Genomic DNA, 27,673 nt, shown 5'->3' on the forward strand with positions numbered 1-27,673 from the left:
CTACCCCAAAACCCCCTGGAGTCTTGTATCAGCATCAACTGTTAAGCCTGATTCTAATATCTCATTTAATGTCATCTAATTCAGGTATGGGTAATGATATTGGAAACAAAGGCAAAAGAAAAAAAAATACTAAATCCCCTTACTACTTATAGCCCATTGACAAGTCCTTGAGAAAAGCAGAGTGACTTCCTCTCTTCCTCAAGGAACTCAACTGCTGGATATTAATACTTTGCTAAGGGCAAAAGGCAATCTTAGATTAATATTACTCCAAGTACAGGATCCTGTGATTCCAGTTTAACATATAAGATTCCTTTGGAAACTTCCTTTATCTCTACCCTCCAAGATGCATGTTAACAATACTCCCCCAAGCATATGACCTACTGATACGCATTTAAATGGTCTCATGACTAAGGTTTTATTAGAAGGTAATAAATGACCTTTTCCAAACAACAGCTAGCCCACTCCAGGTCCTGGAAAACTTGCTTCCAAAATTCCCTGGAGACTGACATTATCCCTAACTCCTCCCAATTTGGAAGTATATAATGGACCATCCCCACAACTCCAGTGCAATTCTTTCTGCCCCTGGGTCCTGCCCCCAAATTTTAGTAATACTCCCTTTTGCACCAAAGTTGTCTCAAGAATTCTTCCTTGGCCATGGGTTCCAAACCCCAACATTTCCACATCAGGTAACCCTCAGGGTATGGTTCATCCAGAGGCAAATTCCCCTCCAGCTATGAGCCTATGGGACCAAATGACATATATACTTCCAGAATACACTTACTTATGGGATAAGAATAGGAGAGACATACTTAGCCAAATTGAGAAATAAGAAAAAATAAAGGGTAATTGGTCCCAACAACATTAAATCCTAAGGCCTGAGAATATTCCTTTATGCATTGACTTTGGGCCATTCCTCCATTGTGTTGAAGAATAGTGCCTAGCTTCTGAAGCCAAGATGGCTGATTCATAGTATTCTTCTTATCAAAGATAACTTTGCACTTAGTGTTCTCATTTTCTAATGCATGTGGGCTGAGAACTTTCCAAATCTTTATGTTCTGCTCCCATTTTAGTAAACATCTCCATTTTTTAAAGGTTTGTTTCTTTATTTTAGAAACAGAGAGCATGCACAGTGGAGAAGGACAGTGGAAGATGGAGAGAGAGAATCCCAAGCAGATTCTCTGCTGCTGAATGCAGAGCCCAGTGTGAGGCTCGATCCCAAGATCCTGAGCCAAAATCAAGAGTCAGACGCTCAACTAACTCAGCCACCCAGGTGCCCCAACATTTCCATCTTTAAGTCATTTCTCCTTTATGTTTTATTATGAGCAGCAAGGCAGAGCTCAGTGCACCTTCAACACTTCGCTTAGAAATCTCTTCAGCTAAATATTCAATTTTATCACTTGCGAGTTATACCTCCCATGAAACACTGGAACATGAACACAGTTCAGCCCAATTGTTTGCCACTTTATAATAAGAATGATCTTTTCTCCTTCTTCTAACACTATATTCTTCATTTCTGTCTGAGATCTCATCTGACTGGCATTTGTGAACCATATTCCTACTGAAATTCTATTCTGGATCACTAAGACATTCTCTAAGAAGAATGGGGTTTTCTTGACAGCACTCCTCCTTTTCTTTCCGAGCCATTACCCAGGTTGCGTTGAAAGCTCTCCTCCTTTCTTTCTGAGCCCTTACCCATTCACAGCCATATTAGGGTTTTTCTAGCATGTACATCAAAGGTCTTCCAGCCTCTATTACCTAATTTCAAAGACACTTACATTTTTAGGTATTTGTTACAGCAACAACCCACCCGTGTTGCCAGTTTTCTGTCATAGTGCATTCAGGCTGCTATAATAACAATACCATAGACTAGGTGGCTATAAACCACAGAAATCTATCTCTTACAATTCTGGAGCTGGAAGTCCAAGATCAGGGTGGCCAAGTGGTTCGGTTCTGATGAGAACCTGTTTCCTGGTTCATAGAAGTTCATGTTCTCCTTTTCCTAACACAGAAAAAGGAATGAAAGAATCTTTCAAGGTCTCTTTTATAAGAGTATTAATCCCATTCCTAAGGGCTCCACTCTTGTGGCCCAGTCATTACCCAAAGGCCCCATTTCCAAATACTACTACGTTGGGGATTAGGTTTCAACGCTGAATTTCAGGGGACACAAACATAAACAGTATCTTTTGGAATGCTAGAGGTGTGGTTTACTGGGAGGGTCCTCAGACTACCACCCACAGTCTAGCCTTCCGTTTTTTAAGTAAAAAATTTATTGAAGCACAGCTATACACATTTGTTTGTATATTGCTATTGGTGCTTTGTGCTACCATAGCAGAGTTGAAAAGTTTCAACAGAGGTGTTAAAGTTGAAAACATTTACTATCTGGTCCTTTATTTTTATTTTTTTGGTTTTTTTTGGACATTTTATTTATTTATTTGACACAGAGAGAGAGATCACAAGTAGGCAGAGAGGCAGGCAGAGGGGGAGGGGAAGCAGGGTCCCTGCTGAGCAGAGAGCCCAATGCGGGGCTTGATCCCAGCATCCTAAGATCATGACCTGAGCCGAAGGCAGAGGCTTAACCGACTTAGCCACCCAGACGCCCCACTTTGTTTTCTTAAATTCTACATATAAGTAAAGTCATATGGTATTTGTCTTTCTCCTACTAAGTCATTTCACTTAGCATTACACCCTCTACATGTACCCATGAAGCTGTAAATGGCAAAATTTCCTTCTTCTTATACATTTTATATATGTATTTCATATATAGATACCACATCTTCTTTATCCATCTAACTATCCATGGACACTTGGGTTGTTCCTTACTTTGGTCATTCTGGCTAATGTTGCAATAAATACAGGGATGCTTATATCCTTTTGAATTAGTGCTTTCATATTCCTTGGGTAAATACTGGTAATGGAATTACTGGATCATATGGTAATTATATTTTTCATTTTTTGAAAAATAGCCACACTGTTTTCCACAGTGGCTGCACATATAGTGCACAAGGGTTCCTTTTTTTTTTTTAAGATTTTATTTATTTATTTGATAGAGAGAGATCACAAGTAGGCAGAGAGACAGGCAGAGAGAGAGAGAGAGGAAGGGAAGCAGGCTTCCTGCTGAGCAGAAAGCCCAATGTGGGGCTTGATCCCACGACCCTGGGATCATGACCTGAGCTGAAGGCAGAAGCTTAACCCACTGAGCCACCCAAGTGCCCGGTTCCTTTTTTTTTTTTCACATCCTTACCAATAAATTGATGTTTCTTGTGTTTTCTTATTTTAGCCATTCAAATAGATGTGAGGTGATATCTCATTGTAGTTTTGTTTTGTTTTGTTTTTTGTTTTTATTATTAGCCATTGTTTATTCATTCAACTAAGTCTTTGTTAAGTCTACAATGATCAGAGCGTGGGCTGGGTTGCAAAGTTCTGTAGCAGATATGCATTAGGCCTCTCACACTCAGAATGCTTGGCATGGCCTGGGCTGTAAAGTTTTGGAGACCACAGGGTGCTTTTCAAACGTCTTTGTGTTGTCATGCCGCCATCATTGTAGTTTTGATTCACATTTCCTTAATGATTAGTGATGTCAAGGATCTTTTCATGTGTCAACTGGTCATCTGTATAGCTTCTTTGGGGAAATGTCTATTCATATCTTCTCTCTGTGTGTGTGTGTGTGTGTGTTGAGTTGTGTAAGTTCTTGATATATTTTGGGTACTAACCCATTATTGGATGTGTCCTCTGTAATATATTCTCCCATTCTGTAGTTTGCCTTTTAGTTTCATTAGTTTCATTGATTGTTTCTTTCACTGTGCAGAAGCTTTTTATTTTAATGCATTCCTAATAGTTTATTTTCCTTTTGGTTCTTCTGCCTTATGAGACATAACTAAAAAAATGTTGCTATGGCTGATGTCAGAGAAATTACTCCCTGTGCTCTCTCCTAGGATTTTTATGATTTTGGGTCTCACATTTAAGTCCTTAATCCATTTTGAATATATTTTTGTGTATGGTGTATGAAGGTGGTCCAGTTTCATTATTTTGGATGTAGCTGTTCAGTTTTCCAAACATCATTTGTTGAAAAGACTTTCTCTTTCCCTCTGCATACTCTTGCTTTTCTGTTGAAGATTAATTGACCATATATTGGCATATGTTTATTTCTGGGTTTTTTGTATGTTTCATTGATCTGTGAATTTATTTTTTTGTGCCAGTATTACACTCTTTTGATTACTACAACTTTTTAGTAATCAAATCTTAAAATTTGAGATTGTGATACCTCTAGTTTTGTTCCTTTTCAAAATTGCTTTGGGTGAGGTCTTTTGTGGTTCCACACAAATTTAATGTTATACATTCTAGCTCTGTGAAAAAATGATGTTAGTATTTTAATAAGCGTTTCATTAAATCTGTAAATTGATTTGGGTAGTAGAAACATTGTAACAATATTTGTTCTTCAAATCCGTGAACATGGAATATCTTTCCATTTGTGTCATCTGCCATTTCTTTTATCAATGTTTTATAGTTTTCAGAGTATAGGTCTTTCATCTCCTGGGTTAAATTTATTTCTAGGTATTTTATTATTTTTATTCATATGAGAGTCATAATTTTATGTTTTTAAAAATATTATCCTTTGACAACATACTTTGTCATTTCCTTTCTTTTAAATACCTTAAACAACTGAAAGGAGTTGGTCTAGAAGCACAATGTAAGCAAATGTTTTTGCTATGTGACCATCAGGTCGAGAACAACAGATAACCCAGTAACATAAGATTCATTACATTGAAATTTGAATAATATGAGGTGAAAAATGCTTTTAAAACATGCAAAAAGAACATAAGAGAAAATGTCTGATTGGTTTAAATTAGAAGTGGTAACTGTGCATTCTGGAAGGGCTTGTAATTATTTTGAAAATAACATTTTCGGGGCGCCTGGGTGGCTCAGTGGGTTAAAGTCTCTGCCTTTGTCTCACATCATGATCCCAGAGTCCTGGGATTGAGCCCTGCATCAGGCTCTGTACTCAGTGGGGAGCCTGCTTCCCCCACCCTGACCCCGCCTGCCTCTCTGCCTACCTGTGATCTCTCTCTGTCAAATATTTATTTGAATTTATTTATTTATTTAAAATCTTAAAAATAGATTTTTTTATTTATTTAAAATAAAGAATTTATTTTTATTTAAATAAATAATTTAAATAAAATTTAATTTAAATAAATAAAGAATTTGTTTATTTAAAATCTTAAAAAAAGAGAACATTTTCATAGGTCTGTGTTTTAAGCACTAGTCCCCCTTCTTCACTAGCCCACCCCCATTTACCTCCACAACAATTTGAAATTGTTGGTGGGGCCTAGGAAAAAAGGAATGTCAGCAGCAACTGTTAGCATGGGTAGATGTTCAGAAGCTTTATGGCCACCACCTTCTGAATACACAGACTAGACCCAGTTCTGTAGGAGACAAGGGACTAGGAAGGTTGAATTCTAAGACTGTGGTTATTTACAAGTCCTGTTTACTCGGAGACAGTGGGATATCTACACCTTGACACCATCTAATCAAAGGACTGCAGAGTAGAAGGGCTAAGCTCAAAAGTGGCAAAGGTTGAATTCCTCTTCAGACAGAAATGCCTATAGCCATTCCAGTGGGCAGGTCACTTACTCATCATTCTAGACTGAGCAATGTGTTCCCTTTCATGGCAACTTTGGGATGTTGATTTAAATACTATATTGTTTATTAGATTGCATAATAGTAACAAGAGTAAACCAAACTTTATCCTTGAAAATTCATTACTACTAGGCTATACTGGCCTAGGAGGGTGTCCAGTGATACTCCAGGGCAATGTGAGTATGAAATCTAAATTCTATGCAGGATTTTTTTTTTCTATTACTTAATTCACCTTAATACCCTCTAGATCTATCCATGTTGTCACAAATGACAAGATTTTTTTTTTTAATTTACATTTTTACCTGAGTATAGTTGCCATACAATGTTACATTAGTTTCGGGTTGATAACATAGTGAGTCAGCATTTCTTTATTTTATGCTATGCTCACTACAAGTGTAGCTACTATGTGTCACCATATAAAACTCTTATAATATCATAGATTATGTTCCATATCCTATAGTTTGTATCACCATGACTTATGGATTCCATAACTGAAGCCTGTATCTCCCGCTCCCCTTCCCTCTGGCGCCATCAGTTTGTTCTCTATAGTTATAGGTCTAATTCTGCTTTTTGTTTATTTACTTGTTTTGTTTAGTTTCCACTTACAAGTGAAATCATATGGTATTTGTCTTTCTTAGTCTTACTTATTTCACTTAGCATCATACCTACTAGGTCCCTCCATGTTGCCACAAATGACATACATTTGTGCTGCCATCCTGTTGTCCCATCCTGTCATATGGCTGCACAATATTCCATTAGAAAACTTCTTTACCAATTTATCTAATGATGGGCACTTATGTTGCTTCAATATCTTGGCTATTGTAAATAGTGCTGCAATAAATATAAGGGTGATAACTTTACTTGTATATGGAATCTAAAAAAGCAAGGAAACAGAACCAGACTCATAAATACAGAGAAAAAAACTGGTGCTTGCCAGAAGGAAGGGTGAGAGGATGGGCAAAATACCTGAAGGGGATTCAGAAGTACAAACTTCTAGTGATAAAATAAGTAAGTCATAGGGATAAAGGAAATGCAGTCAATACACTGTAATAACTTTGTGTGAAGACAGAGAGTAGCTATGCTTGTCAAATCACTATGTAGTATACCTGAAATTAATATAGCATTGCATTTCAACTATAGTTAAATAAAAAAGAAATATGTGTGAATGATGTTAGAAAATGAAGTTTTCAGATCGAAAATACCAGACCAAAGGATTTGTACTTTATTTATCTGATTGTCTTACACAGATTTGAAGCAGGGCCTTGAAATAGCTTTTTGTTTGTTTTCTTATTTTAATCACAAAAACTATATCAACATTGTGAAACACAGCTACATGGAGGAAAAAATGACAAAGAAAACAGAAATGTTCTATAAAAAGTAATTTTTCAGATAAGAGTTTCTTTTATAAAGAAGCAAAATATTATTTTTCACTATTCCTACCAATTCACAAGTTAATGAAATAGGTTATTATGAGTTATCCTTTTAACAATTCCTGAGAAACCAACTTTTTTTATTTTGAAAATTTGATTCTTTAGTGTTAAGTGTTAACATTATATTGAGACATTTTACTTTTACTTTTCGTGGTTTCTATCCAGTATGTGTGTGATTTATCCACGACCAATTCACTTCACTTTGCAAATAAAAATGAAGCTTACAATCAGAAATACATATAGCTGTATCATATCTAAATGGAACTTAATGTAGAACATTAAACAGAATAATGAAGTAACAAAATACTATAATATTTAAAGAACAAGAGGTGGACCAATATTTTATTTCTGTGTTCGACATTTCAAGTTGTCTAATTTTATAATAAATAAATACTTATATTTTGTATACATAAATCTTCAGGACACTGTGAGTATAATAATATAAGGTAATATATATAATACCACTTTTGTAGAAACTGTTTACTAAGGGAGACATGTCACGTTCAAGTAGAAAACAATAACAGTATTCAAAGTAAACATACATGGTTTAAGAATAAGATGACAATAAGGCAGACTAAATTCTCAGTCGGGCCCTCCTCAAAATACAAGTGTATAAAAATAATGGAATATGAAAAAAATATGAAAATAATAACAAGAAATGTATAAATAAATTTAACAATGAAAATTCAAAGTCAGCTTTCTTAGTAATTTGTTAATCAAACACTTAAAATTAGTAAGCATATTAAAGATTTGAAATCTATCCATACACACATATGTACTATGTTTAGTCAAAAAGTATCATAATTATAAATTTTCCCTATGAGCGAATACTTGTTATGTAGCAGTAATCATTATAATGGTATAGAATTATCATGGAGATAGGGGAAATATTGACTTAAAAAAAGATTTTGCTTATTTATTGGAGAGACAGAGCACAAGCAAGGGGAGAAGTGGACAGAGGGAGAGGGAGAAGCAGGCTCCCCCTTGATCAGGGAGGCCCAGGCAGGGCTGGATTCCAGGACCCCAGGATGATGACTTGAGCTGAAGACAGATGCTTAACTGAGCCAACCTGATGCTCCCCAATTTTTTAACCAGACGTTTCAATATGCACTGCTGGTTAAGAATGGACAATAAAATATATTTTCTCTGGGAAAATATCCTTTAGGAAAAAGAAACTTAATCCCTTCACACATTAAAAAAATGAATTATAGAACAACTAATGGCATAAATATATGACTAAAGTTTTAAGAAGAAAACATAAGAAAATATCATTATGAACCTTGAGGAAAATAATCCAAGATTATCTAAAGATGAATTTTACATAAATAAGAAAAAAAAAAACTAGCACAGATTAGGACAAAGGTAATACATGGGAAGGGAAAACCAAATGACCAATAAACATAGGAAAAGATGCTCAAACTAATAATCAGAAAATAAAAACCTAGGCAAAAGGTAATGCCTTTTCACATCAAAACGTTGGGAAAAGAGGCAGAATTCCAGAAATTCACATATTCTATGGAGAGGATCATCCATTGGGAAATCCATATTTGGAAGACGCATGTGGCAAGATTCCAGATGAAGTACACATGACCCTAAATATCCAATTCTAGCAATTGCAATTTAGCAAAAAATGTAAATGTTACAATATCATATCACAATAGTATAAGACAACCAGACCGTACACATGTCAACTTTAAATCATGATAACAGTGATAATTTATTTTTTTATTTTTAATTTATTTTTTTAATTTTTTTATAAACATATAATGTATTTTTAGCCCCAGTGGTACAGATCGATGAATAGCCAGGTTTACACACTTCACAGCACTTACCACAGAACACAGCCCCACAATGTCCATAACCCCACCACCCCCTCCCAACCGCCCTCCCCCCAGCAACCCTCAGTTTGTTCTGTGAGATTAAGAGTCTCTTGTGGTTTGTCTCCATCCTCATCCAATCATGTTTCATTTATTCTTTTCCTACCCCCAAACCCTTCACATTGCATCTCCACTTCCTCATATCAGGGAGATCATGTAATAGTTGTCTTTCTCCAAATGATTTATTTCGCTAAGCATAATACCCTCTAATTCCATCCATGTCATAGCAAAGGGCAAGATTTCATTTTTTATGGCTACATAGTATTTCATTGTAGATATATACCACATCTTCTTTATCCATTCATCTGTTGATGGACATCTATATTCTTTCCATAGCTTTGCTATTGTGCACATTTCTGCTATAAACATTCAGGTACACGTGATCCTTCAGATCACTACGTTTGTATATTTAGGGTAAATACCCAGTAGTGCAATTGCTGGGTCATAGGGAAGCTCTATTTTCAACTTTTTGAGGAACCTCCATGCTGTTTTCCAGAGTGGCTTCACCAGCTTGCATTCCCACCAACAGTATAGGAGGCTTCCCTTTCTCCACATCCTCACCGGCATCTGTCATTTCCTGACTTGTTAATTTTAGCCATTCTGACTGGTGTGAGGTGGTATCTCATCATGATTTTGATTTGTATTTCCCTGATGCCAAGTGATGTGGAGCATTTTTTCATGTGTCTGATGGCCATCTGGATGTCTTCTTTGCAGAAATGTCTTTCATGTCCTCTGCCCATTTCTTGATTGGATTATTTGTTCTTTGGGTGTTGAGTTTACTAAGTTCCTTATAGATTTTGGATACTAGCTCTTTATTTGATATGTCATTTGCAAATTTCTTCTCCCATTCTGTCAGTTGTCTTTTGGTTTTGTTAACTGTTTCCTTTGCTGTGCAAAAGCTTTTGATCTTGATGAAATCCCAATAGTTCATTTTTGTCCTTGCTTCCCTTGCCTTTGGCGATGTTCCTAGGAAGATGTTGCTGTGGCTGAGTTCGAAGAGGTTGCTGCCTGTGTTCTCCTCAAAGATTTTAATGGATTCCTTTCTCATATTGAGGTCCTTCATCCATTTTGAGTCTATTTTCCTGTGTGGTATAAGGAAATGGTTCAATTTCATTTTTCTGCATGTGGCTGTCCAATTTTCCCAGCACCATTTATTGAAGAGGTTGTCTTTTTTCCATTGGAAATTATTTCCTTCTTTGTAAAACATTAGTTGACCATAGAGCTGAGGGTCTGTTTCTGGGCTCTCTATTCTCTTCCATTGATCTATGTGTCTGTTTTTGTGCCAGTACCATACTGTCTTGATGATGACAGCTTTGTAATAGAGTCTGAAATCTGGAATTGTGATGGCACCAACTTTGGCTTTCTTTTTCAATATTCCTTTGGCTATTCGAGGTCTTTTCTGGTTCCATATAAATTTTAGGATTATTTGTTCCATTTCTTTGAAAAAAAAATGGATGGGATTTTTGATGGGGATTGCATTAAATGTGTAGATTGCTTTAGGTAGCATAGACATTTTCACAATATTTGTTCTTCCAATCCAGGAGCATGGAACATTTTTCCATTTCTTTGTGTCTTCCTCAATTTCTTTCAAGAGTACTTTATCGTTTTCTGAGTATAGATTCTTTGCCTCTTTGGATAGGTTTATTCCTAGGTGTCTTAAGGTTTTGGGTGCAATTGAAAATGGGATTGACTCCTTAATTTCTCTTTATTCTGTCTTGTTGTTGGTATAAAGAAATGCAACTGATTTCTGTGCATTGATTCTATATCCTGACACTTGACTGAATTCCTGTACAAGTTCTAGCAGTTGTGGAGTGTAGTCTTTTGGGTTTTCCACATATAGTATCATATCATCTGCAAAGAGTGATAGATTGACTTCTTCTTTGCTGATTTGGATGCCTTTAATTTCTTTTTGTTGTCTGATTGCTGAGGCTAGGACTTCTAGTACTATGTTGAATAGCAGTGGTGATAATGGACATCCCTGCCGTGTTCCTGACCTTAACGGAAAAACTTTCAGTTTTTCTCCATTGAGAATGATATTTGTGGTGGGTTTTTCATAGATGGCTTTGATAATATTGAAGTATGTACCCTCTATCCCTACACTTTGAAGAGTTTTGATCAGGAAGGGATGCTGTACTTTGTCAAATGCCTTTTCAGCATCTATTGAGAGTATCATATGGTTCTTGTTCTTTCTTTTATTAATGTGTTCTATCACATTGATTGATTTGCGGATGTTGAACCAACCTTGCAGCCCTGGAATTAATCCCACGTGGTCGTGGTGAATAATCCTTTTAATGTACTGTTGAATCCTATTGGCTAGTATTTTGGTGAGAATTTTTGCATCTGTGTTCATCAAGGATATTGGTCTGTAATTCTCTTTTTTGATGGGATCCTTGTCTGGTTTTGGGATCAAGGTGATGCTGGCCTAATAAAATGAGTTTGGAAGTTTTCCTTCCATTTCTATTTTTTGGAAGAGTTTCAGGAGAATAGGAATTAATTATTCTTTAAATGTTTGGTAGAATTCCCCTGGGAAGCTGTCTGGCCCTGAACTTTTGTTTGTTTGGAGATTTTTGATGACTGTTTCAATCTCCTTACTGGTTATGGGCCTGTTCAGATTTTCTATTTCTTCCTGGTTCAGTTGTGGTAGTTTATATGTCTCTAGGAATGCGTCCATTTCTTCCAGATTGTCAAATTTGTTGGCATAGAGTTGTTCATAGTATGTTCCTATAATTGTTTGTATTTCTTTGGTGTTGGTTGTGATCTCTCCTCGTTCGTTCATGATTTTATTAATTTGGGTCCTTTCTCTTTTCTTTTTGGTAAGTTTGCCCAGGGATTTATCAATCTTATTAATTCTTTCAAAGAACCAACTCCTAGTTTCATTGATTTGTTCTATTTTTTTTTTGGTTTCTATTTCATTGATTTCTGCTCTGATCTTTATTTCTCTTCTCCTGCTAGGTTTAGGCTTTCATTGTTGTTCTTTCTCCAGCTCTCTATGTGTAGAGTTAAGTTGTGTATTTGAGACCTTTCTTGTTTCTTGAGAAAGGCTTTTATCACTATATATTTTCCTCTCAGGACTGCCTTTGCTGTGTCCCACAGATTTTGAACTGTTGTGTTTTCATTACCGTTTGTTTCCATGATTTTTTTTCAATTCTTCTTTAATTTACTGGTTGACCCATTCATTCTTTAGAAGGATACTGTTTAGTCTCTATGTATTTGGGTTCTTTCCAAATTTCCTCGTGTGACTGAGTTCTAGCTTCAGAGCATTGTGGTCTGAAAATGTGCAGGGAATGATCCCAATCTTTTGATACCAGTTGAGACCTGATTTATGACTCAGAATGTGATCTATTCTGGAGAATGTTCCATGTGCACTTCAGAAGAATGTGTATTCTGTTGCTTTGGGATGAAATGTTCTGAATATATCTGTGATGTCCATCTGGTCCAATGTATCATTTAAGGCCTTTATTTCCTTGTTGATCTTTTGCTTGGATGATCTGTCCATTTCAGTGAGGGGAGTGTTAAAGTCCCCTACTGTTATTGTATTATTGCTGATGTGTTTCTTTGATTGTGTTATCAATTGGTTTATGTAGTTGACTGCTCCCATGTTAGGGTCATAGATATTTAAAATTGTTAGACCTTCTTGTTGGACAGAGACTTTGAATATGATATAGTGTCCTGCCCCATCTCTTATTATAGTCTTTGGCTTAAAATCTAATTGTTAATATAAGGCTTGCCACCTCAGCTTTCTTCTGATGTCCATTAGCATGGTGATGTGTTTTCCATCCCCACATTTTAAATCTGGAGGTTTCTTCGGGTCTAAAATGAGTTTCCTGTAGGCAGCATATTGATGGTTTTTGTTTTTTTTTAATCCATTCTGATACCCTGTGTCTTTTGATTGGATCTTTTAGCCCATTTACATTCAGGGTAACTATTGAGAAATATGAATTTAGTGCCATTGTATTGCCTGTAAGGTGACTGTTACTGTATACTGTCCCTGTTCCTTTCTGACCTACTACTTTTAGGCTCTCTCTTTGCTTAGACAACCGCTTTCAATATTTCCTGTAGAGCTGGTTTGTTGTTTGCAAATTCTTTCAGTTTTTGTTAGTCCTGGAAGCTTTTTATCTCTCCTTCCATTTTCATGTAGCCTAGCTGGATATTGTAATCTTAGCTGCATGTTTTTCTCATTTAGTGCTCTGAATATATCATGCCAATTCTTTCTGGCCTGCCAGGTCTCTGGGGATAAGTCTGCTGCCAATCTAATATTTTTACCATTGTATGTTACAGACTTCTTTTCCAGGGCTGCTTTCAGGATTTTCTCCTTCTTGCTAAAACTTGTAAATTTTACTATTAGGTGACAGGGTGTGGACCTATTCTTATTGATTTTGAGGGGGGTGCTTTGCACCTCCTTGATTTTGATGCTTGTTCCCTTTGCCATATTAGGGAATTTCTCTCCAATAATTCTCTCCATTATACCTTCTGCTTCCCTCTCTCTTTCTTCTTCTTCTGGAATTCTATTTTAATGATGTTTTGTCTTATGGTGATTTTTCTCTCAAATTCTCCCATATTGGCCCAATATTTGTTTGTCTCTGTTTTGTTCAGCTTCTTTATTCTCTGTCATTTGGTCTTCTATATCATTAATTCTTTCTTCTGCCTAACAGTAAGAGCCTCCATTTTTTATTGCACTTCGTTAATAGCTTTTTTTATTTCAACTTGGTTAGATTTTAGTTCTTTTATTTCTCCAGAAAGGGCTTTTATCTCTCCAGAGAGGGTTTCTCTAGTATCTTCCATGCCTTTTTTGAGCCTGGTTAGAACCTTGAGAATTGTCATATTACCAATGTCCATATTGATTAGGTCCCTAGCCTTTTGTACTGCCTCTTGTTCTTCTCTTTTTTTTTTTTGTAGTGAATTATTTTGCCTTGTCATTTTGTTGATATCAGAATATAAGAAGGAGCAAATAAAATACTAAAAGTGTAGAAAAGACCCCAGAAAAATGTGCTTTAACCAAATCAGAAGATACCCCAAATTGTGGGGGGGAGAAAGGGGATAAAAAGAAGTTCAGAAAAAAAATTAGAAAAAAAAAAAAAAACAAATAAAGAAAAATATAAAAAAGAAAAAAAATATCTATATATTAGACTGGTGACTAGAACAGGAGTCACCCACTTAATTTTTGGTGTATTTTGGTCTCTTAGAAGAAACTACCCCTCAAAGTTTTAAAGAATGAAAAACATATATAAGGGTAAACACAGTGAAGGGGTGGAATATCCCTATAAAGATGAAAAAAATTTTTTTTTAAATTTCTAAAAAAAGGAGTTGATAAAGTAAGTTGGTTGGGAGAATAAAGAAGAAAGTAGAGAGAACCTGCTCGGCCTAGAGACTAGAACAAGCCTGGAGCTAGATTTGGGGTATATTTTGATCTATTAGAAGTTGTACCCCAAATTTTTTAGAAGAAAGAACCCTATGTGTATACAAAACATAAAGTTAGATACAATGAAGGATAAAATATGACTATAATAGTGAAGATTCCAAAAAGATTATTATTATTTTTTATGAAAGGTATTGTTAAGATAAACTAGTTAAAAATGTTAAAAGATGAAAGGGTAAAAATTTTAAAATTTATAAGAAGAAAAAAATTAAAATTAAAAAAGTAATTAACTGCAAGACTAAAGAATCATGGGGGAAAAGCCATGAATTCCATGCTTTGCTTTCTCATCCTCTGGAATTGTGCTGTTCTCCTTGGTAAATGAACTTGTTCTTGGCTGGATTTCTTGTTGATCTTCTGGGGGAGGGGCCTGTTGTAGTGATTCTCAAGTGTCTTTGCCCGAGGTGGAATTGTACTGCCCCTACCTGGGGCTGGGCTAAGTAATCTGCTCGGGAGCTTTTGTTCCCTGAACGCTTTCTGTAGAGCTCTGAAGGACAGAAATGAAAATGGCGACCTCCCAATCTCTGGCCTGGAGGAGCGGAGAGCTTGGGGTCCCACTCCTCAGTGCACCCTCAGAGAAAAGTGCTCAATCCCTCCTGTCTCCTTGGCCTCTGGCTGCAATCCGAGCTCACCCAACCTGTGACCAAGCGTCTCTATCTCTGGCACACTGCTCCACCTGGAGTCTCCAAACCCCACAGATCCCTGAGCTCCCCCAGGGGGTGCCTCCCTGGATCTTGTGGGGACCTCAGTCACAGAGCAGTGGCCTGTGCCACGGATTATGGTTCAAAATCACCCCGAGTTGAGAGCTCACTTCTCAGCTCTGTCTCTGTAGCCAGCTTCCCTGCTCTAATACCTGCAAGCTCTGTGACACTCAGATACCCCTGATACTTCTGTGACCCTGCAGGACTGTGGCTACACTGACCCCACGTGGGCTTCACCCCGGTTTAGCCTCTGGAGTGATGTTCCTCAGTGGAGCAGACTTTTAAAAGTCCTGATTTTGTGCTCCGTTGTTCTGCAGCTTGTCAGGAGCCAGCCCCTCCCCCCGTGGTCTATCTTCCCGTTGCTTTGGAGTCACTTCTCGGCTGGTCCTACCTTCCAGAAAATTGTTGATTTTCTGTTTCTAGAATTGTTGCTCTTCTTCTCTTCGATCTTCTGTTGGATTTGTAGTTGTTCACAATGGTTTGACAAGCTGTCTTGCTGATCTCCTGCGACCTGATGTTGTCTCAGCCTGCTACTTCTCTGTCATCTTGAGTCCTCGGATAATAGCGATCATTTAAAAAACATTTCTGGGTGGCGCCCATTTTGCCTTGGAGATGAGTAACAAGATGGCTGTGCCGACAGGGAACAGGGGTCCCTCCGAGCGGAAGTGGGCTGCTGCAGTGGTGGCAGGGTCACCGCCCTAGACCACCACGCGCCTTTTCCTTTGGGGACATTGATCTGGCTCATTAGTGACAGTGAAGCTCAAATCATAAAAGCCCAGGCATCCCCAGTTGCCAGATGGGAGCAAGCCTATGAGCTTCTTCCAGGTGGGACGGGCATCCCTCACACAGGGTGGTGTAGGCAGGGCGTGCTAGCCCTGCAGCCTCTTGGACCCAGCCTAAAGAACTCTTCAGTTTCTGTTCCAGAAGGTTCACAGTGAAAACTGTACTTATGTTAGCTGATCAGTAGAACTGAGTATGTGAAACAGAGAACTTTATACCCAGGGACATTCAACCAGATAACTCCGTAGTGCGTCTTGGGTGTCACTGTCATAAGGTAGTCCTTACTGATTTGGGTTTGGCCGAAACTCACAGAGACAGCAGGACAAGGTAACATACCGTACGAGAAGACACAGACGTCACTGGCACTGCCCCGTATGCCAGCATCGATGCATATCTTGGTATTGGACAGTTGCTGAGAGGACACGGCATCACTGGGTTGTGTTGTAGTGTATTTTAATAGAACCAGTCTTCCATGGCAGGGACTAAAGCCTGCAACAAAAAAGCAAAAATATGAAAAGATTAGTGGAAAGAAGATGTCCACACCTGCTGAAATTTTATCTAAGGGGTTTCCTGCATGATTTGCCATGTACTTCACCTGTCGTGGCCACGTTTTGAGGAAGCCCGGGATTGCATGCATCTGAGGCAGCATTTCCGCAGTCTTTTCAGGAACCTGAACCACCAGTATGACTACGCAGGCAACTGGACAACGTTAAAGCAGAAAACAGCCCAGCAGGCAGCCTCTTCCAGGGGGCAGGGACAGGCAGAAAAATGACAAAACCAAGAGTAGCTTGAAAGGTTTCTGAGCTTGAATCGAGGAACAGAAGAAGTGGCCAGATGATCAGACCAGCCTTTATTCTCCCCAAGTCTCGGAATTTTAGTTCCTATGTATACTAGTCAGTGGTTTTAAACCACCATTTACTTAGTATAAAGAACTGAATTTCAGAATAAACTGTCTCTGGACACCATTGGTGATGGCATGTCATGAGTGGTAGCTGGTGCAACTGTGATTATTAACTGAGATGGTGAAACATGGTGGAGAAATTGTGCATTTGCCAATTTTTTATTGTTATTAAAATCTTTTGTTTTGAACTCTACTGCTTTGAGATCTCATTTCAGAAGAAGGGCATGAACAGTCTCTAGTCACAGCGGTGATGGTTGTAAAAGCTCACAGTTGTGCATTCTTAGGGTTTATCCATCCCTGAGGTTTGCAAGTTGTTCACTTAAAATATTCTTAAACTGGTTGATTTCTTATTTGCCAGACAGATGATACGGAAGCAACCAAAGATTCCAGTATTTGAGCATAGGATAGACTCTGCCTGCTTACCTGTGCTAGAAATATCAGAATCTAAAGCCGAAGGCTTAAGAAAAACTTAGTGACTACTAGATTACCCTTAGGACTCTGCATTAACTCTATAATGTTCTTGGTATTAAAAAAAAAAACGTCACAGAAATTCAGTTACCATCTTACAACTGAACATCTATGTATGTTACTTAGATAAATGTAATCACTGTAAACATCTATATGATTTGGGATTTTGTTTTCATTTTGAAATGGTAGCTTTTTTTGTTTACAAGTTCACCAAAAACTAAAAACTGTTTCAGTAAGGAAATGAGGTTTTTTTTTTTTAACAACAAAAATGCCTTACTGACTCTCAAAATGAAATCAAAATCTCTCTAATTTTTTAATAGGTAACTTCAAACCATTTGTTATATACTAATCCTTTGCAAATCATTTTAGATTTAGTGTTATAACTTTTCCTCAGATTTTTTTTTATTTCAATTTTTTTTTTTTTTTTGATTTGAAGGGGAAAGGCATTCTTTCCTTTTTCCTTTTTTTAATGACTCACAGTCACCATGCCCAGTGCTGCAGCTGCTAGGACTTTGTGGTGTAACTCTTGCAGCCTCAGAATACAGTTGGACTGACTTTGAATGAGAATGAAAGCCTTAAGGGTTTAACCACAATTTTGTAGTTTTTCTTTACATTCCTTGTTAATTGGAGTTGAGCAGATTGATTCTTAACCTTGGAGAGCATTCCACCGGGTGGGGTTCAGGTGATTGCTGACCCTCCCTAAGCCCCTGTGCTTTTCCCTCAGTTATCAGCACTTCCTCTCAATCTTAAATGCACTCTTGCCTCTTTCTGACCCAAGAGAAAGAACAACTTATCGACAGTAATACTTTAAGTAGTGTAATTTATTCATTTCGAGCAGATCAAGGTAAATTAAAAGAATCTTTGTTTGTCTGAAAATGCTGCCAGGAGCCTATTGTGTAAATGTAGGTATTTTGTAAAAATAACTTTGAAACTGTACATTGACACATGTTTGGTCAGATTATGACAGGTTTAATTTGTTTTCTTTCTTTTTATTTCTTTTTTAAAACTACTTTAGCTATAATTAATTCCATGATCATCACATTCTGCTATTAAAGGATCTGTTATCATCATCACACTCCAGAAATCTTAATGAATGTAAATTTTTGGAGTAGGAAGCTTATTTGTTTCTTTTATGCCAGTTAAGGTTATTTGTGTATTTTTTAATGATTTTATGATTTTATTTATTTTTTGACAGAGAGAGACACAGTGAGAGAGGGAACACAATCAGGGGGAGTGTAAGAGGCAGAAATAGGGGCGCCTGGGTGGCTCAGTGGGTTAAAGCCTCTGCCTTCGGCTCAGGTCATGATCCCAGGGTCCTGGGATCGAGCCCCACATCGGGCTCCCTGCTCTGCAGGGAGCCTGCTTTCCTTCCTCTCTCTGCCTGCCTCTCTGCTTACCTGTGATCTCTCTCTGTCAAATAAATAAATAAAATCTTTAAAAAGAAAAAAGGCAGAAATAGGCTTCCTGCTGAGCAGGGAGCCAATGAGGGGCTGGATCCCAGGATTCTGGGATCATGACTTGAGCCAAAGGCAGACGCTCAACATCTGAGCCAGCCAGCTGCCCCAGTTGCTTCTTGACTAATAAACTCTTTGATATTTTTGGTCAGAAATAGTCTCATTTGAGTATAGTTTGTATAAAATAAAAATGTTTACATTTGGTAATAACTTTTCCAAGCTGTACTCTCTTGAGCAAGATACTTTCCAGTGCTTTTATTTACTGTACACTTAGACTATTCACTTTTTCCGAAGTATTTTTGTAGCACTTAACTTTTTTGTAGTTTTGTCATTTGAAAAAGTTGTGGTGTAGTTGGTCTGTAATTAAGTTATAGATTTAACACTGTTGTTGGATTTATAAATAAAAATATAGCTGGGGCCCCTGGGTGGCTCAGTGGGTTAAGCCTCTGCCTTCAGCTCAGGTCATGATCTCAGGGTCCTGGGATGGAGACCTGTATTGGGCTCTCTGCTCAGCAGGGAGCCTACTTCCCCCACTCTCTCTGCCTGCCCCTCTGCCTACTTGTGATCTCTCTCTCTGTCCAATAAATAAAATCTTTAAATATATGTGTGTGTGTGTGTGTGTGTGTGTCTTTCTTTTTCCTGGTAATCTTCATTCTTTCTGCAGCTGGAGCTGGAATCCTGTTGATCTTCTAGCTGCCGTTCCTTTTCTTCACAGTTCACAAAAGAAGAATGTGAAATTCAGTGAGTGTCATTACCAATCCTGTCAGGAGATGAATCTCATTTCACCAAAATTTAATTATGTTTTTCCACTAAAATGATATAAGTTGAAGACACATCACTCTGAAACTGGAAGACCTTGCAACTTAAGGCTCTGCAGTGACTTACCCAGTGGAACTCTAGGTTACTACTCTACTTTGTTTACTCATTGGGGGTGCAGTTATTTTTTTTAATGTTGGGAGATGGCCATTCTAACTACTTTTGAATGTCTCTGTTTTGGGAAGGTATAACAAGGAAATGAAAAAGGATATATATGAATGGAAAAATGTTATCTCCTCCCATATGGTTATGCTCATGCTCCCACAGCCTACAAATGACATTTCAGAGGTTTGTGTTTACTATTATTTTCCATCAACAAATAACAAGAGATTTTCCTATTTCTACTGGTCCTTGCAATGCTATTAAAAGCAGGAGATACTATAATGATTATAAACTTAATTCTGTTGTAATAAAAATACCAAACAAAAAGATTTTTAGAACCCAAGTCACGAAAAAAAAAAGGAAAAAAAATTGCCCAGTGATATGTCTATTATGGCATAATTTTTGAAAATTAGTAGTAGTAGTTGTAGTAGGAGTAGTGCCATAATTATATGGTTATGTATCACATTTTGTAGAAAATGTAAAAAACTTTATATTGAGATCATTGATTAACAAAGTTTTCTGGGGGAAACTGAGATTAAGAATGAAATGGACAAAAAAATGGAGAATGGATACAAAACATATTGCGTGCATAAATGCCTATATATGTATGGTCTTAATATATTTTTAAATTAAAGCAGATTAATAAATGCTTTCTGAGACTAGATAGCTCATTGTAGACTCAAACCTTCATGATTTTGTGAAGGAGATCTTAAAAAATTCCTGAAGATCAGTAGGATTAAGAAGTGTGTGTGTGTGTGTGTGTGTGTGTGTGTGTGTGTGTGTGAGAAGTCAAGAGACCATATGAGACAAAACCTCCATAAATAAAACCAGAAGTGCATATATTGTGCTCAGGAAACAGCAAGAATATTGACCGATTCAAATTTAAGGTCGTGGTTGATGTTATTTTTCAAACCAAGAAATAAAAGCCTAAATTACATGAGTCCTTTGAAAGGCTAAGAGCTTCTTGAAAATAGTGAGATGAAGGCAGTATGTTGTATGTACGTAAATGAGTTTTCCTGTTGTTATATTTTCCAAATTTTATCCAAACAGCAGCAGTTTTTTTAATTTTAGATGACAATAATTCTCTTAAATTTTGAGAGGATTATGAGCTAGAAAAAATCTTATTCTTCTAAAATTATGGTATAACAGTAAGACAGATGTGAAATTAAAGGAAAAGAAACAATGATTTCAATCACAATGAAATCACATTTAATTTCTATGACACCATGCTAGCTATTCAAGGTTTTTAGTTTCTTTTAACTACACATAGGACTTACTCCAAAGGACTGTAATGAAAATTAATGGGATAATTTTACTAAAGCACATTATAATGAAGTAGTAATAACCAGTGTCAGTGTCCATCTCAAAATAATTCAAGAAAATCATTCTACTGATTCCATAATCATTTACCTAAGTAAGTATACAGATTTAGACTTAAATGTATAAAAGAAACAACTCTTACTATATAAAGCAAGGAAAAGGGAATGCATTATAAAAGTGTAATGACAGTTGTATTTCTGACAGTAAATATATTATTCTTTAAGCTTGGTCCCCAATCTGAGGTTATAATGCAAGAGTTTAAAAACTTATTTCTGTCATCTTCTTTGTGACCACATTAATCTTGCAGAATGATGGAGGCAATAAATGGAGCTCTTTAATTAGACCACATCAAGAGACCCTCAGGACTCTACAAATGCAAGAAAATAATGTATTTCTGACTTAATTCATGTCAAAATGTTTTAGATCCCACTAGAATTTATTAATTCATTTATCCAACAAATATTTATTGAACATCAATCATTGGCTGAAAGGTACTGCAGGAAACACAACAGGCAGTCCTGTTCTCAAGAAGCTGTATTCAAAGGTAGGAGGGGAACAATAAACAAGCAAATATCATTCCTGCTAATTATATGTTCTAAGAAAAAGTAGATAGAAGATCAGCAAATGATAGTGTGTATGTATGTGTGTGCAGGTGTGTCACATGTGTGTATGTTTAGGGAAATGCCTCTCTGATTTGGCAACAATTATGGAGGGATCTGCAGAAAGTAAAGGGGTAAAACCTGGTTTTCTGAAAGGAATAATATGACAGAAAGAAAAACAAGTGCAAAGGCCCTGGGGCAGCTGTGAGCTTCAGCTTGTTTGGTTTTTTTTTTCCTTTAATTTTTTTATTTTAACTTTTTTTTTTTTTGAGGGGGCTGTTTTAGAATGCTCAGGGGGCTAATGAAGCTGAGGCCAGCTAAGTGAGTGTGGATGGGGCTAAAGTCAAGTAGGTCACAGGGACCCAAACAAAAAGTCTTTAAGTCCATGTGGGATCTTTGGCTTTTATTCTGGATGAGAAGGGAAGACACCAGAAGGATTTAAGTAAGGAAGTAATACAGGTGAACAGTAGGTGCATATTGCAATGGTCTTTGTAGGAAATGATGGTGATTAAATGTAGTGTGGTAATAATGGAGATAGAGGAGCTAATGTGATTCTGGATGATTCCAATGTAGAAATCACATTAAAAGAGAATTTACTCCTTCAGTAGCATTACTTTCAAAAGAATTTTTAAAAACTGCCTAATGCTACAATATAAGAAAGCAACAAACCAGCCTAGACTCAGAGAATATGGTGAAAAATTAGATTGGACAGAATCTGAAAGATCAATGAAAGTCAGTCTCTATCTTGGCTGTGGTTTTCAATTATGTATGAGTGAAGAAGACCCAAACTTAACATTCCAATTATATTCCCTTAAATCAGGTGGTAAGGAAAAAATATTTTTAAAAATGGCTAATGAGAATAGACTGAAATGATAAAGTAAGTAAAGAAGACACCCGGAAGTGGAGAATCTCAGGCCGAGGGAAGAGCAGGTGCAAAGGCCCAGAGGCAGGACCCCATTTTCCATGTTTCAGCAGAGAGGAGTCCACTGTCTCCATGCATACAGAAATATTTATCCAAGATGCTTAGGTTGTAAGCTGTAATAGCACATCTCAAAGTTATGATTACCTTGTCACAATAATACCAGTTTTATTTATCCCCAAACAGCACTGACAGTACACATTTGTGCTCTGTATGTACTCCTGACTAATGCCATCCTGATCTTGGCCCTAAATCGAAATAAAATGAGGTCAGCACCACCAAAAAAAAAAAAAAAAAAAAAAAAAAAAAAGAGGTCAGCAGCTGTTACAAAATGAGAAGTTTATTTCTATGTCACGTGGTCCAAGAGCAGAGCTTACAACTACAGTTTCTCGAACAATCCTATGTGATATTTCTTCCCTGCATATCACCTCCTTCTCCAGGCTGTGCCAAAAATTAAGGCTTACATTGAAGAGAGATATATTAAGAATAAGAGCCCTGGATGTCTCAGACACTGATGTTGGGACCGGAAACAATGTATGTTTGGGAATGCAATTTGGAAACATGTAAGCAGAGCTTAAAAAAAAAAAATGCATGCTCTTTGACAGCCATCTTCTAAGAATTTTTCTTAACAATATAATTAAATTAATTTGAAAAAAAAAATTAGTTACAGGCCATACCGTAGTAAAATACTGGAAATAAACTCAACTTCTATTAGTGTGGAATTAGATAAAAATACAGTTTCAAAATTAAAATTGATGTTGGAACGCACACGTAATTAATGAAGAAATATATATACCAATTCTTGCTAAGTGTCCTAAATGCATTAAAATAGCTTTTTATAAGAATTCCTATAGAATTGATAAAGAAGTAAATAGATAATCATATATGCATACATGCATGCACTTTTTTCTCAATTTTTTGTATTTTATTCTTATGATCAACACATTTATTAAAATAAAATTATAAGATTTTTTAAATGAAGTATGTACTAGTTTAGTTAAAATATTATTCTTGATTGTCCATGTAAATTCTTAAAATTCTTTTCCTTGAGTTTAGTTCAAATGTCACAAAACAAAATGGAAATTTCTTTTATGTACTATTTCTGTGATTTTTCTTTTTATTAATGTAAAATTTGGGCAAACATCATAGCTCTACAGGGTCTTTCTTTAGTTGTAGAGCTCAGTGGCCACTACTCTTTTCTTTTGTCTCAAGATGTCCCACTTCTGTCTGGCAGTAATAACCTCTTCCTATTGTAAGGGAAGACTATCTTGCCACTGTTTATCTGAAAAGTATCCGCACCCATTTGTTGAAAGTCAAACTGCTTTTTGCTGACCTAGACTTCTCTTCTTCAGCACCTGCTATGAGGCAGGCTCCCACTAAGCAAAGAAACTAAAATATGTCATGGGACTTAAAGTTGCTGATGATGTGTGGACAAGTTTCCCAAACTGTATTCTGCAGTCTTTACTGCAGTTAAAAATATAAGTTCTTTAGCACAGCCCTCAAATATATTAATTCAGTAGGTGGTGAGTGATTTTCAGACTGCCTTTGTCACAGAGTTGTTCTGAAGGTCAGCTTATAAAAGATGCCCTGGTGATGCGTTTAATGACGTTCCCAGTAGGAAATACATTTTTTTTTTAAAGATTTTATTTATTTGACAGAGAGAGACACATTGAGAGAGGGACCACCCAGGTGGTGCGGGAGAGGGAGAAGCAGGCTTCCAGCCAAGCAGAGGACCCAATGTGGGGCTCAAACCTAGGACCCTAGGATCATGACCTGAGCTGAAGGCAGACACCTAACAACTGAGCCACCCAGGTGCCCCATGAAATACATTCTTTAAAAAACTTATTACCAGGGGCGCCTGGGTGGCTCAGTGGGTTAAAGCCTCTGCCTTCGACTCAGGTCATGATCCCAGGGTCCTTGGATTGAGCCCCATATCGGGCTCTCTGCTCAGCAGGGAGCCTGCTTACCCCCTCTCTCTCTGCCTGCCTCTCTGCCTGCTTGTCATCTCTGTCTATCAAATAAATAAATAAAATCTTTAAAAAAAAAACAAAAAAAAAACAAAAAAAACCTTATTACCAGTTTTCAATTGACAGCACAATTCCTAGACACAGACAAGAAATGTCCCCATTCTGGTGTCTGTGCTTGAAATGGCCTCACCACATACCGCTCTCCATTCAAATAAACAAATACGTGAATAATTTAGTGGATGGGTGAATGAATAAATAAGTAGGTAATAAAATAGCATAGAGCGTGCAGGAAGCACTGTTACTCGGGATTCCATGCTTACTGTGGCTCAGAGTGACCCATATCATGAACATTCACCCTTGGAAGTAACACCATTCAGACCCCAAGAACCTGCGTCTCTGCATCTCTTCCCTTATGTCCCCCAAAGAAAAAGGTGTCATGAAGAGTGTGTGCCTTGTGCCTGTACCAACATGGATGAAGGCAAGAACCTCTAATGAACCAACGATTAATGTGAATAAATCCTATATATGTCAGGCTCACAGAGTGGGCAATGTGAGAAGTTTAGGAAAGTTTGAATGTGTTTGGTGAGGGGCGCCTGGGTGGCTCAGTGGGTTAAAGCGTCTGCCTTCGGCTCAGGTCATGATCACAGGGTCCTGGGATCGAGCCCACATCGGGCTCTCTGCACAGTGGGGAGCCTGCTTCCCTCTCTCTCTCTGCCTGCCTTTCTGCCTAGTTGTGATTTCTCTCTGTCAAATAAAAAATAAATAAATAAATAAAAGATTTGAATGTGTTTGGTGAAAAGAAAGATAAATTGTTTAACGTATTAAACTCTTTTTCATAAATCACTACTGTTGTGATGACCACAATAATTCCTGAGAACCTTAGGACCCATAAATCTGGAAATGTAGAGAAGCATGAAAATGGATGCTATACATTACTCCAAAGTGATAATCCATTATGTAAGAACCCATTCCACCTATGCTATTTATGGAAAATAATCCTGAGGAGTATTTTAGACCCCCCTTACATGAGGTTTTGATTTCCATGGTCTCAGTTACCCATGTCAGCTCTAGTCCAGGAGTTGATCCACCAAATGCTACCTTACAACGCCTACGTCACTCTCCTCACTTCATCTCATCCCATAGGCATTTTATCATCTTATATCATCACAAGAAAAAGGATGAGTACAGTACAATAAGATATTTTGAGAGAGACCACATTCATGTAACTTTTATTACATTGTATTGTTACAATTGTTCTATCCTGTTATTACTTACTGTTGTTAATCTCTTACCATGCCTAATTTATCCATTAAGCTTTATCATAGGTAAGTATGTGTAGGAAAAAAAATGTGTGTGTAAGGTTGGGTACTATTCATGGCTTCAGGCATCCATCAGGGGTTTTAAACCATATGTCCTGCAGACAAGGTGGGGATAGTATATTAAGTGATATATATATGATTAAGTTTGCATAAATGCAGTTGTATGTGCAACATGCTTGAAGTGCCATACTGATTATTTACATGTCTTCACATTGATTTATTTATATTTTTTCCTGCATAACATTTAATGAGACCTAATTAATCATAAAATAAAAATATCAGTTCTGTTTGGTTTGGATTTAATTTTTAAATGTTTGTTAGTTAAATTTGCATCTGCCTCACTATTATAATAAACAATTTTGGATACTTGAAGAAAAATAACTTTGAAAACCTATATAAAATATCTTTTTTTAAAGATGTTATTTATTTATTTGACAGACAGAAATCACAAGTAGGTGGGGGGGGGAGAAGGCTCCCCACTGAGCAGAGAGCCCGACCAGGGGCTCGATCCCAGGACTCTGGATCAAGACCTGAGCCAAAGGCAGAGGCTTAACCCACTGAGCCACTGAGGCATCCTATATAAAATGTCTTAACTATTTTCTTTTGTTTTTAAAGTTTTTATTTAGGGGCACCTGGGTGGCTCAGTGGGTTAAGCCTCTGCCTCCAGCTCAGGTCATGATCTCAGGGTCCTGGGATCGAGCCCCACATCGGGCTCTCTGCTCAGCGCGGAGCCTGCTTCCTCCTCTCTGCCTGCCTCTCTGCTTACTCGTGATCTCTATCTGTCAAATAAATAAATCTTTAAAAAAAATAAAGTTTTTATTTAAATTTCACTTAGTTAACAAATAGTATAATACTAGCTTTAGTGGTAGAATTTTGTGATTCATCACTTACGTACAAAACCCAGCGCTCATCACAAGTGCCCTCCCACTTAACGTATCACGCATTTAACCCATCACCCCCTCACTGCCCACCTCCCCTCTAGCAACTCTCAGTTTGCTGTCTGTAGTTAAGAGTCTGTTTTACGATTTTCCTCTCTTTCTCCCCCATGCTTATCTGTTTCATTTCTTAAATTCCACATATAAGTGAAATCATATTTGTCTTTCTCTGATTTATTTTCCTTAGTATAATACATTCTGGCTTCATTCACGTCGTTGCAAATGGCAAGATTTCATTCTAAAATGTTTTAACTTTTTAATTATTCTATTTTTGAAAATATGTTCAAATTTTTACATCTTATATATTTTGACCATTACTTCAGATATTTTTGCCATTTTAGTAAGGGGGCTACTTTTTAGTTAACACTTTATTAGCTTGATTTTAATTATATGATATGTAGGATTCTGTGTGTAATGTGCCTTGGACACTTGGAAATGTTAAGGATAGGTCTGGCCAAATTGGAGCACATTTTATTTACTTGTACAACTGTATTATTAAAGATAATTAAGAGCCAACCAGTGGAGGGCTGCCTGGGCAGCTCAGGTCATGCTCTTGGGGTATCCTGGGATTGAGCCTTACATCAGGCTCCACGCTCATTGGTGTGTCTGCTGTCCCTCCTCCCCTCCGCCCTACTTGTATTCCCTCTCTAATATATTATTTTATTTTATTTTATTTTATATTTTTGTTTTTCCTTTTTTTGGTTTGTTTTTAATTTTATTTCTTTTTTCAGTGTTCTAAGATTCATTGCTTACGCACCACACTCAGAGCTCCATGCAATACATGTCCTCCTCAATACCCACCACCAGGCTCACCGAACCCCCCCCTCCCGTCCAAAACCCCCAGTTTCTTTCTCAGAGTCCACAGTCTCTTATGGTTTGTCTCCTTCTCCAATTTCCCCCAATTCTAAATAAAATCTTAAAAAAAAAAGAGCTAGCCAATATAATAAAATATGTGAAAATAAAATAAAATAAAATATTTCAGGTTAAGTATTGGCCAAATACACTGAAAACAAAATACAGGCCCCACGGAGTGCATCT

At 37.1% G+C, this 27,673-nt stretch overlaps 1 pseudogene; it reads left to right on the top strand.

The window, feature by feature from the left end:
* Positions 1-16,638, top strand: part of LOC123951564 — a 112,406-nt pseudogene extending 95,768 nt beyond the window's left edge.
* The last annotated feature ends 11,035 nt before the right edge of the window (positions 16,639-27,673 follow it).

This window comes from Meles meles, chromosome 10 (genome assembly GCF_922984935.1).
Source record: "Meles meles chromosome 10, mMelMel3.1 paternal haplotype, whole genome shotgun sequence".
NCBI lineage: Eukaryota > Metazoa > Chordata > Mammalia > Carnivora > Mustelidae > Meles > Meles meles.